Genomic DNA, 15,429 nt, shown 5'->3' with positions numbered 1-15,429 from the left:
TCCATGATCATCATCATTAGCTTTCTCTTCAACTGAGGTAGGTGTCACAGAAACATCTTTCTGTGCTGCGCTACTCTCTGGTTGAAGTAAAGGTTCAACAATCTCATCAAGTTCTATCTTCCTCCCACTCAATTCTTTCGAGAAAAACTCTTTCTCGAGAAAGGACCTGGTCCTAGCGACAAACACTTTGCCCTCAGATCTGAGATAGAAGGTATACCCAATCGTCTTGTTTGGGTATTCTATGAAGACACAATTTTCCGCTTTGGGTTCGAGCTTTTACGCCAAAGCCTATCGACATAAGCATCGTAGCCCCAAACCTTAAGAAACAACAACTTAGGTTTCTTGCCAAACCATAGTTCATACGGTGTCGTCTCCACGGACTTAGATGGTGCCCTATTTAAACTGAATATAATTGTCTCTAATGCATAACCCCAAAATGTAGCGGTAGATCGATAAGAGACATCATAGATCGCACCATATCCAATAGTGTGCGATTACGATGTTCGGACACACCATTACACTATGGTGTTCCAGGTGGCGTCAACTGTGATACGATTCCACCTTGTCTTTAGTGATTGCCAAACTCATAACTCAGATACTCTCCCCTTGATCAGATCGTAGGAACTTGATCTTCTTGTTATGATGATTCTCAATTTCACTCTGAAATTGCTTGAACTTTTCAAATGTTTCAGACTTATGCTTCATTAAGTAAATATACCCATATCTACTAAATTCATCGGTGAAGGTGAGAAAATAACGATATCCACCGCGTGCGTCAACACTCATCGGACCGCACACATCAGCATGTGTGATTTCCAACAAGTCACTTGCATGTTCCATTGTTCCAGTAAACGGGGTTTTAGTCATCTTGCCTATGAGGCATGGTTCGCATGTGTCAGGTGATTCAAAATCAAGTGACTCCAAAAGTCCATTAGCATGGAGGTTCTTCATGCGCTTTACACTAATATGACCTAAGCGGCAGTGCCACAAGAAAGTGGTACTATCATTATCAACTCTATATCTTTTGGCATCAATGTTATGAACATGTGTATCACTACGACCGAGATTCAATAAACCATTCACATTGGGTGTATGACCATAGAAGGTATTATTCATGTAAACAGAATAACCATTATTCTCTGACTTAAATGAATAACCGTATTGCAACAAACATGATCTAATCATGTTCATGCTCAACGCAGACACCAATGCAAACAACATTTATCTGGGTTCAACACTAATCCCGAAGGTAGAGGGAGCGTGCGATGGTGATCATATCATCCTTGGAAACACTTCCAACACACATCGTCACCTCGCCCTTAGCTAGTCTCTGTTTATTTCGTAGCTTTTGTTTCGAGTTACCAATATTAGCAACTGAACCAGTATCTAATACCCATGTGCTACTAGGAGCACTAGTAAGGTACACATCAATAACACATATATCAAATATACTTTTGTTGAAGTTGCCAGCCTTCTTATCAACAAAGTATTTGAGGCAGTTCCGCTACCAGTGACCGTTCCCCTAATAGAAGCACTTCGTCTCGGGTTTGGGTTCTTGGGTTTCTTCACTGGAGCGACAACTGGCTTGCCATTCATGAAGTTTCCCTTCTTGCCCTTCTTTGAAACCAGTGGTCTTGTTTAACCATCAACACTTGATGATCCTTCTTGATTTCTACCTTTACAGCCTTAAGCACGACGAACAGCTCCGGGATCAACTTCCCTTGCATGTTATAGTTCATCACGAAACTCTAGCAGCTTGGTGATAGTGACTGGAGAACTTCTGTCAATCACTCTCTTATCTCGAAGATTAACTCCCACTTGATTCAAGTGATTGAAGTACCCAGACATTCTGAGCACATGCTCACTGGCTGAGCTATTCCCCTCCATCTTGTGATCTTGTCAGAGGTCTCAAACCTCTCAACACGGGCATGAGCCTGAAATATCAATTTCAGCTCTTGGAACATCTCTATGTTCCATGACGTTCAAGACGCTTTTGGAGCCCCGATCTAAGTCGTAAAGCATGGCGCACTAAACTATCAGGTAGTCATCAGAACGTGTCTGCCAGATGTTCACAACATCCACAGACGACGCCAGAGGGGTTGGCACACCGAGCGGTGCATCAAGGACAGAAGCCTTCTGTGTAGTAGTGAGGACAATCCTCAGACTCCGGCCCTTGTCCGCACAATTGCTTAGAATATCTTTCAACTTAGTCTTTCTCTAGGAACGTATTAAAACAAGGAGCTAAAGCGCGAGCTATTAATCCACAACATAATTTGAAAAGACAATTTAGACTATGTTCATGATAATTAAGTTCATCTAATCAAATTATCTAATGAACTCCCACTCAGATAGACATCCCTCTTGATGAGGACATCAATACCATTGTTACACCCACAACCCCTACTGTTACATATACTGGACCAATTACTAGAGCTCGCGGACGCCAATTAAATTACCAGGTACTTTCGTTTCTTGGTAATGATTCTAATGTTCATGAGAATATGATGCTGCCTAAATTGGATACATTTGTTTTGCTTACAAATGAAGGGCCTAGCTTGGAGAAGGATGAACATTGGAGCAAGAACAAGCATGGAGTTGATGGCATGCGCAAGGGGAACAAGAACGGAGTTACAAGTGATGATTTCAGGACTTTGAAGCCACCATAAGGAGTGCATGAAGCCTTGGATGAAATATACAAGATGCCACTTCATAAATTTTGTCCAGATGCTATTCTAGATGCTGCGTCATCTTATTATTGGGCCAGGCACATGTAATTTCGAAATACATAAGTATAGGCTATTTTTAGAGTCTGTATGTGTGGGGAAACAAGAGATATGGTTGGTTTCAGAACCCTTCCCCAAGGGCCACGAAATCCCCCCCCCCTCTTCCTCCATATATACAGCCCTTAGGGCACCGTTTAGACATTGGGTTTTGTTTAGATTAAGTTGGCCATAGCTGCAACTTCGTGTACTTCGTTTGTGTTCAACGACCAGACAAAGGCGTCACAGAACCCCACTTTCATTAATAAAGCTTTCCTCTTATATTCGCAATATCCAGATTGCAATCTTAGTTTCTTGCTTGTTCTTCGTTTGCGTGCAGGAAACAGACCGTCGTGGTCAGGTTGATCGTGCTCCGGCGTGGTCAATAACCTCTCGGAATTGGTTTAGCGATTGCTAAGGCGCGACGTCCTCGCACATTCGTAGTCGGATCGTCAAAGTCGACTTCCTCCAAAACGATAGCCACCATCTCATCGAAAGACGGGACACCTTTGCCTCTATCACCTCTAGTCATCTAAGTGATACATGATCCGAATTGACTAGGCCGTGTCCGATCATCACGTGAGACAGACTAGTCATCAACGGTGAACATCTCCATGTTGATCGCATCTACTATATGACTCATGTTCGACCTTTCGGTCTCTTGTGTTCCGAGGCCATGTCTGTACATGCTAGACTCGTCAAGTCAACCTAAGTGTTTCGCATGTGTAAATCTGGCTTACACCCGTTGTATGCGAACGTTAGAATCTATCACACCCGATCATCACGTGGTGCTTCGAAACAATGAACCTTCGCAACGGTGCACAGTTAGGGGGAACACATTTCTTGAAATTTTTAGTGAGGGGTCATCTTATTTTATGCTACCATCGCTCTAAGCAAATAAGATGCAACCATGACAAACATCACATGCAAATCATAAAGTGACATGATATGGCCAATATCATCTTGCGCCTTTGATCTCCATCTTCGAGGCGCGGCATGATCACCTTCGTCACCGGCATGACACCATGATCTCCATCATCGTGTCTTCATGAAGTTCTCTCGCCAACTATTACTTCTACTACTATGGCTAACGGTTATCAATAAAGTAAAGTAATTACATGGCGTTTTTCATTAACACACAGGTCATACAATAAATTAAGAAAACTCCTATGGCTCCTGCCGGTTGTGATACTCATCGACATGCAAGTCGTGATTCCTATTACAAGAACATGATCAATCTCATACATCACATATATATAATTCATCACATCTTTTTGGCCATATCACATCACATAGCATACCCTGCAAAAACAAGTAGGACGTCCTCTAATTGTTGTTGCATGTTTTACATGGCTGCTATGGGTTTCTAGCAAGAACGTTTCTTACCTACGCAAAAGCCACAACGGTGATATGCCAATTGCTATTTACCCTTCATAAGGACCTTCTTCATCGAATTTGATCCGACTAAAGTGGGAGAGACAGACACCCGCTAGCCACCTTATGCATCAAGTGCATGTCTGTCGGTGGAACCAGTCTCACGTAAGTGTACGTGTAAGGTCGGTCCAGGCCGCTTCATCCCACAATGCCGCCGAATCAAGATAAGACTAGTAACGGTAAGCAAATTGACCAAATCATCACCCACAACTACTTTGTGTTCTACTCGTGCATAGAATCCACGCATAGACCTAGCTCATGATGCCACTATTGGGGAACGTAGTAATAATTCAAAATTTTCCTACGTGTCACCAAGATCAATCTAGGAGATGCTCGCAACGAGAGAGAGTGGGAGTGCATCTTCATACCCTTGAAGATCGCTAAGCGGAAGCGTTACAAGAACGCAGTTGATGGAGTCGTACTCGCGGCGATTCAAATCGCGGAAGATCTGATCCAAGCGCCGAATGGACGGCGCCTCTGCGTTCAACACACGTACGCCCGGGGACGTCTCCTCCTTCTTGATCCAGCAAGGGGAGAGGAGAAGTTGAGGGAGAACTCCGGCAGCACGACGACGTGGTGGCGGTGGAGCTCGTGGTTCTCCGGCAGAGCTTCGCTAAGCACTACGGAGGAGGAGGAGGTGTAGGAGGAGGGAGGGGCTGCGCCAGGGAAGGGGTACTGCAGCCCTCCCCCCCACTATTTATAGGGGAAGGGGAGAGGCCCCCCCCCCTAGATCCATCTAGATGGGGGCGGCGGCCAGGAGGGGAAACTTGCCCCCCAAGCAGGTGGGAGGTGCCCCTCCCCCCTAGGGTTTCCAACCCTAGTGTAAGGGCATATTTATCCCTAAGATGTTTTGGTGATTGATGACAATGCTTTTGCGGACTAATCGTGTGCGTTGAGTGTTTTTCAGAGATTCATCCTTTTGGCACGAGACGATTTCCTCCCCTCGGAGCTTGAAGTGAAGACGGTGTAGTCCTTTCGGATTAGTTTGGTGGACTAGTTTCATAGGTATCACCGTACTATCAAGAGGGGGTCCGTTTTGGAAAGGCTAGGGCGGAATCATCACGTACACTTCCTTTGCCCCTCCCTCCGAGCCTTTCTGTTTTGATGATGGGCTTGTTTCTCTTCTCATTGTGCCCTCTCTGGTCCCAGCGGTAGTACCGCGGGCCAGAGCGGTAGTACCGCTTGGGTGCTACAAGCGGTAGTACCGCTCTGGAGCGGTAGTACCGCCCAGAGCAGTAGTACCGCTAGTAGCCCCCATTTGTGTACTAACTCTGGTCCCAGCGGTGGTACCGCGGGACGGAGCGGTAGTACCGCTTGGGTGCCACAAGCGGTAGTACCGCTCTGGGAGCGGTAGTACCGCTCCAGAGCAGTAGTACCGCTAGTAGCCCCAAGCCGTAGTACCGCGGTGGTCTCTTGCTAGTACCGCCTCGATTCGAGGGCTCCTTTTTCGTGTCGGGTTTTACGGTACTGGCCGCGGCTGTGGGGGGCCGTAGTACCGCTCCTGTGCGGTAGTACCGCCCTCCCACCGCGGTAGTACCGCTGTGGGCCAAGCGGTAGTACCGCGATGAGGAGCGGTAGTACCGCTTATAGTGGCAAGCGGTAGTACCGCTGGCACAGCGGTACTACCGCTCTCTTCGGGGCAGTAGTGGGGTAACGGTTGGCTTGTTCCCCCTACTATATAAAGGGGTCTTCTTCCCCAAAGTTGACTCACCTCTTTCCCCAAAAGCTCCATTGTTGCTCCAAGCTCCATTTTCGCCCGATCTCTCTCCCTAGCCAATGAAACTTGTTGATTTGCTCGGGATTGGTTGAGAAGGCCACGATCTACACTTCCACCAAGAGAAATTTGATTCTCCCCACTTATCCCTAGCGGATCTTGTTACTCTTGGGTGTTTGAGCACCCTAGACGGTTGAGGTCACCGCGGAGCCATAGTCCATTGTGGTGAAGCTTTGTGGTGTCGTTGGGAGCCTCCAATTAAGTTGTGGAGATTGCCCCAACCTTGTTTGTAAAGGTCCGGTCGCCGCCTTCAAGGGCACCAATAGTGGAATCACGGCATCTCGCATTGTGTGAGGGCGTGAGGAGAATACGGTGGCCCTAGTGGCTTCTTGGGGAGCATTGTGCCTCCACACCACTCCAACGGAGACGTACTTCCCTTCAAAAGGAAGGAACTTCGGTAACACATCCTCGTCTTCACCGGCTCCACTCTTGGTTATCTCATTCCTTTACTTTCGCAAGTTTACTCGAGTTATATATCTTACTTGCTTACGTGCTTGTTGTCATTGCATCATATAGGTTGTTCACATAGTTGCATATCTAGACAACCTATTTTGATGCAAAGTTTAATTTGGTAAAGAAAAGCTAAAAATTGTTAGTTGCCTATTCACCCCCCCTCTAGTCAACTATATCGATCCTTTCAATTGGTATCAGAGCCTCATCTCTTTATTAAGGAATTTACCGTCCAAAGAGTATGGTTGACGTCGTAGACGGTGCAGAGGAGCACTCCGGTGAGAATCCAGTCTCGTCTACGGGAGATGGGGGAACCGCGGTCTCTCTTGAGGAATTCAATGTGGCGTTGGACACATTGAAAACCTCCATGACGACCAAGGTCGAAAGCATGTTGAATAAATTCTTAGAAGGGCTTAAACTCACCACCGCACCGTTGAAAGTGGGTGATCCCGCTAACAAGGTGACGGATGCTACCTTCGACAAGGGGGAAGCTTCTAGCGAGAAGGCTCCTTGTTCTAGTGATAAAAATGGGACCGGCATCTTTGCCCATGTGGAACCTCCACCTGTCTATGGTGGACCGCTCCCTTCCACTCATTTGAATCATGCCGGCCCGGCCCCTAAGATTGAGAAGAATGTAGATTTTGATTCTTGGGTCTATCGTTTTAAGCGTCATTTAAATCATGTGAACACTAACCTTTGGAGAATCATTGAAGAGGGTTTTTATCCGCATGACCGAAGTAACTTCACTCCAAGAGAAGTTGTGGATCACCAATTCAATGAGAATGCTCTCTTCATCATCCAAGAAGCAATCCCACCCGAAGATCTTCCTCATCTCCGGCCTTACACTGTGGCCAAAGATGCTTGGCTCCAAGTTGTTTCCCTCTATCAGGGAAGCGCTAGCATTCAACGCTCCAACTATGAAGTGGTGCAAGATGAAGCCGACGAGTTTGCAATGAAAGAAGATGAAGAACCTCGTGAGCTTTTTCGGAGAGTAACCAAACTCGCGGTCTCTCTCCGAGATCATGGAAGTAAGGACACGGATGACAATTGGATCAAGCGCAAATTCCTCAAGGCAATGATGCCCTACCACAAAGCCATGTCCTCCGTAATTTGTCAAAGGCCGGACTTCCACACCTTATCGTCAAGTGAAGTGTTGGATGAATTTGTTGCTATGAGCATCTTGGACAAGACCGCCGACAATGCGGTTCTTTGTTCTCAAAGAGTAAAGAAGCCCAACCTTGCTTTAAAGGCCAAGGTTAGTATGGAGGAAGAGGATGAAGAGGAAGAAGAGGAGGGCAACCTCGAAGATACGAAGTATGCCTATCATGAACACCGGATAATCAAGCTACAGTAATTCTCTGCTAACGATGCCATGTCACTTCGATTACTGTTGCTAATCACGCGTTAGTTCGGAACCGATTCAAAATTCAAATTCAAAATATGGCAAACAACATAAGTTTTCAAACATTAAAACAAAAATGTTCGGTTAGTGCCAAGTATTAGATGGGTGATTATGGTGGAGAAACCACACTTTTATAGAATGCTTAAAGGCTCTAAGATAATTAAAACAGTAGTTAAAACAATTAAATAAATGCCTTTTGTATTTTATAAAATATTAAACTATTCATTTAGTTGCCAAAAAGATAATGGGGAAGTAGCATAATTAATATCGCTAATTTAGGATTTTACATTATAATTTATAAAATTAAATAAAAGAAGAACTAAAATAAAACAGTAAAAGAAAAACAGAACACAGAAATAAGAAAATAAAAAGGGGCCTAAGTTCTACTGTGCACTTAGGCCTACTAGCTACAGGTGCGGCCCAGCCCACCTGGAGTCCCCTCCTTCCTCCTACTGCTCATCTGAGCTCGGTGGCCGCCGGGCGCTCGTCCAGGCCGCGGATGGCCACGCGGCGACCATCCGCCGAGCCCCCGCACGGCTAAGGCCGCCCCCGTACCCCCGGGAAACCCTAGCTACCCCCAGTTTTCCCCCTCGCTCTCTCTATCGCTCCCACTGCGAGCTTGCCCGAGAGCTCGCCGCCGCGACGCTCGATCCCGCGGCCACCGTGCCCCGATTGCCCCGCTGACGTGCCCGAACGGCTCCCCGCCGTCGACTACGCCGAACGGAACGAGCTGGGAGGCCTCCACGCTGCCGCCATCTTCTTCTCCTTCGTCGGGTCGCCGCCGTCTATCGCCGTCGATTCCGGATGCTCCGCGCCTCCCCGAGCACACTGCCACTTCCCTACGGCTCCCGGTGAGCCACCACGTCTCCCCCCTCACTCCCCCGCACGGACTCATCACCGTAGCCGCCGTTGCCATCGCCGCCCGAAGCCCACTCCGCAACGGAGCTCGTCACCGTGGTCCTCGTCGATGTCGTGCTCACCCGAGCTCGCCACCGTGCTCTAGGCCTCGCCAGGACCCCGTAGAGCCTCCCCAGTAGTCTTGTCGTGCCGTCTAGCCGCAGTTCGCACGAGGGCCAAACTCCGGCGTCCGCTCCGCCGCCCGCCGCCGTAGCTTCCGGCCGTTTACGGCCGCACCGCTCCCGTAGATGGATGCGGCGTTGAACGCTCATTCGAACGAGCCTAAGCACGCCCCGAACGGAGCACCGTAGCGTTTTTCCGGCCAAGTCCGGCGAGCTCCGCCGCGTTTTTGGTCGCCGGAGCTCTCTCCGGCGCCGACGCCGACGTGGCTCGATGGGCCCCGCCCCTGGGTCGCTGACCCGTGGGCCCCTGGGACCCGGCTGCCCTGTTGACTTTAGTCAACTGCTGACTGGGCAGGCCCCAGCCACTGACTGGTGGGCCCAGGTGCCCCACTTTGACCAGTTGACTGAGGTCAACGCTGACTGGGCCGGCTTCTGTCACAGACATGTGGGCCCCCGATCTGATAATTAGTTTAATAAACGTTTTTATAAAAACAAGTAACTATACTAGCCTAAACACTCACTGACATATGGGGCCCATCCCTCTAATTAGACTGTTAGTTTAGTTTAAATTACTGTTAGACTAACAGAGGCTGACATGTGGGTCCCACTGGACCCACAGGCCCGGTTTGACCATGGTCAGCGAGTCTGTTGACTGCTGACGTCATCCCCACGCAATGCTGACGTCATATTCCTTTTGTGTTAATATAAATAATTCCAGAATATTGTTAAATCTTTCAAAAATCATATAAAATAATCCGTAGCTCGGATGAAAATGTTTTCTATATGAAAGTTGCTCAGAAAAATCCAACGAATCCGAATACGCGGTCCGTTCATTTGTCACATGCCTCTAGCATGCTGAACATGGAACTTTCCCCCTCCGGTCATCTGTGTGGCACAGGTCCGGGACCGGGAAAACATTCCCGGTTGAATTTCCCCCCTTCACCTATTCGTGTAGACATACGTTAGGTCACATCCGACATGTCGTATTACCACGTTGTGCTTTGTGATGCTATGTTTGCTTTATATTTACTATTTCTTCCCCCTCTTCTCTCCGGTAGACTATGAGACCGACGCTGCTGCTGCCCAGTTCGATTACGGAGTTGACGACCCCTCCTACTTGCCAGAGCAACCAGGCAAGCCCCCCCTTGATCACCAGATATCGCCTACTCTTCTCTATACTGCTTGCATTAGAATAGTGTAGCAATTGTTACTGCTTCCGTTAATCCTATTCTGATGCATAGCCTGTCCTTGCTCCTACTGTTGTTACCTTTACCTGCAATCCTACTTGCCTAGTATAGGATGCTAGTATTTCATCAGTGGCCCTACATACTTGTCTGTCTGCCATGCTATACTATCGGGCCGTGATCACTAGGGAGGTGATCACGGGTATATACTATATACTTTATACATGATACATGTGATGACTAAAGTCGGGTCGGCTCGTAGGAGTACCCGCAAGTGATTCTGATGAGGGGGGCTGAAAGGACAGGTGGCTCCATCCCGGTAGAGGTGGGCCTGGGTTCCTGACGGCCCCCAAGTGGATCTTTGTGGCGGAGCGACAGGGCAGGTTGAGACCACCCAGGAGAGAGGTGGGCCTGGCCCTGGTCGGCGTTCGCGGTTACTTCAAATAACACGCTTAACGAGTTCTGGGTATTTGATCTGAGTCTGGCCATTTGGTCTATACGCACTAACCATCTACGCGGGAGTAGTTATGGGTATCCCGACGTCGTGGTATCAGCCGAAGCTCTTCTTGACGTCAGCGACGGAGTGGCGCGCGCCGGATTGGACTGGAACGCCTACTAGGCTAGGTCTGCTTCCGGCCGCGCACGCAATGTGCAGGTGTGCAATGGGCGATGGGCCCAGACCCCTGCGCGCATAGGATTTAGACCGGCGTGTTGACCTCTCTGTTGAGCCTAGGTGGCGCTGCGACGTGTTGATCTTCCGCGGCCGGGCATGACCCAGAAAAGTGTGTCCGGCCAAATGGGATCGAGCGTGTTGGGTTATGTGATGCACCCCTGCAGGGAAGTTTATCTATTCGAATAGCCATGTCCCTCGGTAAAAGGACGACCCAGAGTTGTACCTTGACCTTATGACAACTAGAACTGGATACTTAATAAAACACACCCTTCCAAGTGCCAGATATAACCCGGTGATCACTCTCTAACAGGGCGACGAGGAGGGGATCGCCGGGTAGGATTATGCTATACGATGCTACTTGGAGGACTTCAATCTACTCTCTTCTACATGCTGCAAGATGGAGGCCGCCAGAAGCGTAGTCTTCGACAGGATTAGCTATCCCCCTCTTCTTCTGGCATTCTGCAGTTCAGTCCACTGATATGGCCCTTTACAAATATACCCATTTCATATGTAGTGTAGCTCCTTGCTTGCGAGTACTTTGGATGAGTACTCACGGTTGCTTTTCTCCCTCTTTTCCCCTTTCTATTCCTGATTGTCGCAACCAGATGCTGGAGTCCAGGAGCTAGAGATCCCGAGGATGATGCTACATGGAGTTCGGCTTCGAGGAGTAGTTAGGAGGTCCCAGGCAGGAGGCCTTGCCTTTTCGATCGTTGCTACTTTTGTGCTAGCCTTCTTAAGGCAAACTTGTTTAACTTATGTCTGTACCAAGATATTGTTGCTTCCGCTGACTCGTCTATGATCGAGCACTTGTATTCGAGCCCTCGAGGCCCCTGGCTTGTATTATGATGCTTGTATGACTTATTTATGTTGTAGAGTTGTGTTGTGATATCTTCCCGTGAGTCCCTGATCTTGATCGTACACATTTGCGTGCATGATTAGTGTACGGTCAAATCGGGGGCGTCACAAGTTGGTATCAGAGCCGACTGCCTGTAGGAATCCCCCTTTCCAACTCCTTGGCCGAAGTTGAGTCTAGTCATTGCTAAACTTTTACTAACATGGCTGTGTGACTTACGGGCCCACGTCGCCATTGGGTGGTACTAGGATCTTTTACTCCTGGACCTTTACTCTGGGACTCTGATCTCTCTCCTATTCAGGTTAAATGATTTTGCTAAAAGGACTAACTGTAGGTTTTCATAAATACTTTCTCCCGGAGAGCCCTTTCCGGCCAGATGATCGCCGACTGCACCAGAAGATGTTGAAGATACTCTTCGATCATTCCCGAGACCCTTGTGCCCTCTGCCTTTTCAATTCCCTACTACCGATATATTCATATGGATAATGACATACACTTGATGTTCATACAATTACTCTGAGTTTCTCTTGTTATTACCAGATACATCGAATTACTCTCCGGCTTTTAAGAATCCCTTGTACCACTGCCTTGTAGTTCCTTGCCGCAGAAATACCCATACGGATAATTACTCGCACCTACCGAGTATCGACTCATCCCCAGTTGATTCATGTATTTCACAATAGTCTTCAAAATACTATTCGATCTTCCGAAAATCCTCAGGAGCCTATTGCTCTTGAAATTCTCGTTTGCTTGCATTATGGTTAATCCCATAATTCTCGTAACCTTATTGGCATCTCTTGTCATTATCATTTTGAGTCCGTTGATTCAATTTGTTGCGAATGCCCGCAATCCTCAATCAGATCCTAGAATTCATCCTTCCGGCTCAGACGTCATTTTAAACGTGAGCTGGATCTCGACCTATCAAATTGCCATCGATTGTACCCCTAAGCCTACTCAACTTATCCATCCTTGATCAGAGCGTTGCTTCTGACCCCCTGAATTGGAGATCATAATTCTTTTGCATTTGAACTTTGAGTTAGTCAGTTGTTTCTATCATCAGATCTCCGTGCATTCTTCTTCCTCTGGTTGAGTACCGATGCTCACATCAGATCCCTTGTGGACCATCGGTTCCTTTGTTGGATTTTATCCGACAGTGTCCTTCATATTGAATAACCTTGTGAGCCTTCCCATGGGTATATAATGCCTTTGGTAAATTGTATCATCTGCTTTTGAACAATGCTCTTCTTTCGAGCTTGTAATATTTACTCCGAAGTTTGTGGTATATGTTCCTAAGATGCCCTGATGGGTTGAACCTATGCCTTCCTTAATCTGTGTGAACCCGAAAGTTTTCCAAGGTTCATACTCCTCTGGTAATTCACCAGGTAGGTCTTCGCACTCAAATTATTTTTAATAGAGCAGTGAATGAAAGGTTATGCATTGCAGAAGTGGGAGTCGACCTTGAACCTTGTGTTCATGCCCATGGACACGATGTAGATCTTATCATTAAAAGCTTCTCTTAAAATAATTATCCCCTTGTAATAAGTTCATTTGGTATCCGTGGACGTGGTTCTGACCATGTTCTCCTTTAAATACCATTTCTCGTGCAAGTTTAAGCACTTGTCCTCTGCAGAGCAATACCCCCGTCCAACCTCTACTTTGGTCTATCGTCGAGTATTACCCCCCTGGTATCTCGAGAATGCCAAGGAACTACTTAATTTCTTATGAGTTCTTCATCAACTAATATTCTCCCCGATTTCAGATTTTCCCCCGGGTTCTGAGTTATCAGTCACTCGAGAACACCGATAAGAGAATCGATCCCGCACTTCGATTCAATAACTCTAAGTAAATTTCGTTGCTTACGAGTTTAATAATCCTTCAAGTCATTCCTAGCCTGTATGGCTATATCATTGTCGTGGTGATTTTAACTGTGCTACCTGGTCCTTATTCTTGGAACACCACTTCGATGATGAGCTAAGCTTACGTTGATTTTCCTTGCCATATCATTTAGCCTTGAACAACAAGCTTGATTTCGAGTTTGTGTCGTACCCCTGGTTCCAATAACCTTTCGCTTCATCATTCCTTTGACTTGATGTCATCGCCGATCGATTACCTCTTCATAAATTCTCGCTACAAATGGTCGTGAACATCATCAACATTCTAAGCTCTTCCAAGATATCTATCGAATTCTGGATGAGAAATACCATCCTTGCCCTCGATGATTTGTTTTATCATCGACCATCTTATTGCCTTCCATTCAACACAAACTTGTTCGTGTTTTGTGTTGTACTTTGATTTCCTTGCTATCCAACTTATGTTAAGTTCTCCCGCGGAGTATTACCATCTTTGATGTCAAGGATGTTATGAGGATTGCTCCACCTCTTAAGAATTCTTGCTATAATGATACTTCTCACCATCACCATTCTTTCTTGGTCCTCGTGTTGATTCCAACCGAGGTACCCACAAGTGAACTGTGTTGTTTGGATTCTGCCCTTCTAGCAACCCTATCCTTTGAAGTTAATGGTCGGATGTTCATTCTTAGACTATTGATTATTGAATCACCATTCCGACGTTGGTCGTGCAACCCAGCCCATCTTTCGGGTGCACCTTTCAACCAATGTTTAATTGTGTATGTTTTCCTCGAGCATACCTCATTATATCATTTGATCTGACAAATGTTATCTCCTTGTTCACATAAGTGTGGAAATCCCTCTTTTTGGAAATCTCGAGGAATTGTCGCTGAGTCCATCAGCCACCCCCTCATCCTCTCCTTGGTTTAATGATGAAATCTTGTTTCGGAACTCGCTTCCATAGTTCTATTCTCGAGAATCTTACAATGTCATCTCGACAATTTGTGTTGCACCTTTCTTCTCAGGCATCCTGAGTCTGAGTTATCCTGACACCAATCAGATCTGAATCTCGGTCAGATATGATGGTTGGAACATTTTTCCAAGAGTTATAACATTGGTCTTTATAAGACCCGGTAAGGTGATGCCATGCTTAACACACCTGCCCGGGGGACCTATTGTTATAGTTTCCTTTTAGCAAGGTTAGCCATTCTTCCATGAGGAAATTGTAAGACTTATTCTATAAGTTGTTCCTGATGGATCCTTTTTGTTTCCAAAGTCTGATATTCACCCGTTGACCATGTCAATGCTATCTCAAAGAATGTCTATGGTACTCCGATCTTCAATAAAAACATTTGAAGCCCAAAGCTAATTGTTTCTTGCTCAATTATCCAGACACCGTTGTATGGGTAATGACATGAAATTTCTCTCCCCTTACCTAAAGGGTTTTCTACATTATATCCTGTCATGGATATCATGCTCTGCTTGACCTTGGGAAGGTTATACCCTTGAAATATGTGTTTAAACACATTTTCCTTTCCATTGTTCTGTTTACTCTGATAATCATATTTTCCTTTCCATTGTTTTGTTTAACCTTTCTTGTAATCTGACTTAGCTGAGCAGAGATAATTCCCTGCTTAGTTGAGCACCTCGTTGTACCACTCTCTCAGTATACCATGTTACTATTGTTGATGACATTCCGGTAGCCACCGATGGACGAGAACCTTGCCTATTGGTCTGCCTCGTTCAACGAGCAGGAAAATGGTTCTCTTTGTCCCTCGCCCTTGGTACCGACGTTGTTGCCGACATAATCGACAGGCTACCCTCTGACATGCCTTGCTTGCATGATCACGCAAGACGTCTCCACCCTTTTGACTTTTATCCCACATGGTGGGCCCATAACCCACAGTTCCACAGGATCGAGACCTGACTCTCCTGTACCCCCATGTTGCCAAAGTTGTTCCTCGCGCTTGATTTCGTATATAATTCATGGATCATCTTCCTAGTAATATACTTTGGTGTCAGACGTAATACTTA

The sequence above is a fragment of the Aegilops tauschii genome, chromosome 6 (assembly GCF_002575655.3).
Source record: "Aegilops tauschii subsp. strangulata cultivar AL8/78 chromosome 6, Aet v6.0, whole genome shotgun sequence".
NCBI classification, from domain to species: Eukaryota; Viridiplantae; Streptophyta; class Magnoliopsida; order Poales; family Poaceae; genus Aegilops; species Aegilops tauschii.
Note: the sequence above shows the minus strand (reverse complement) of the source record.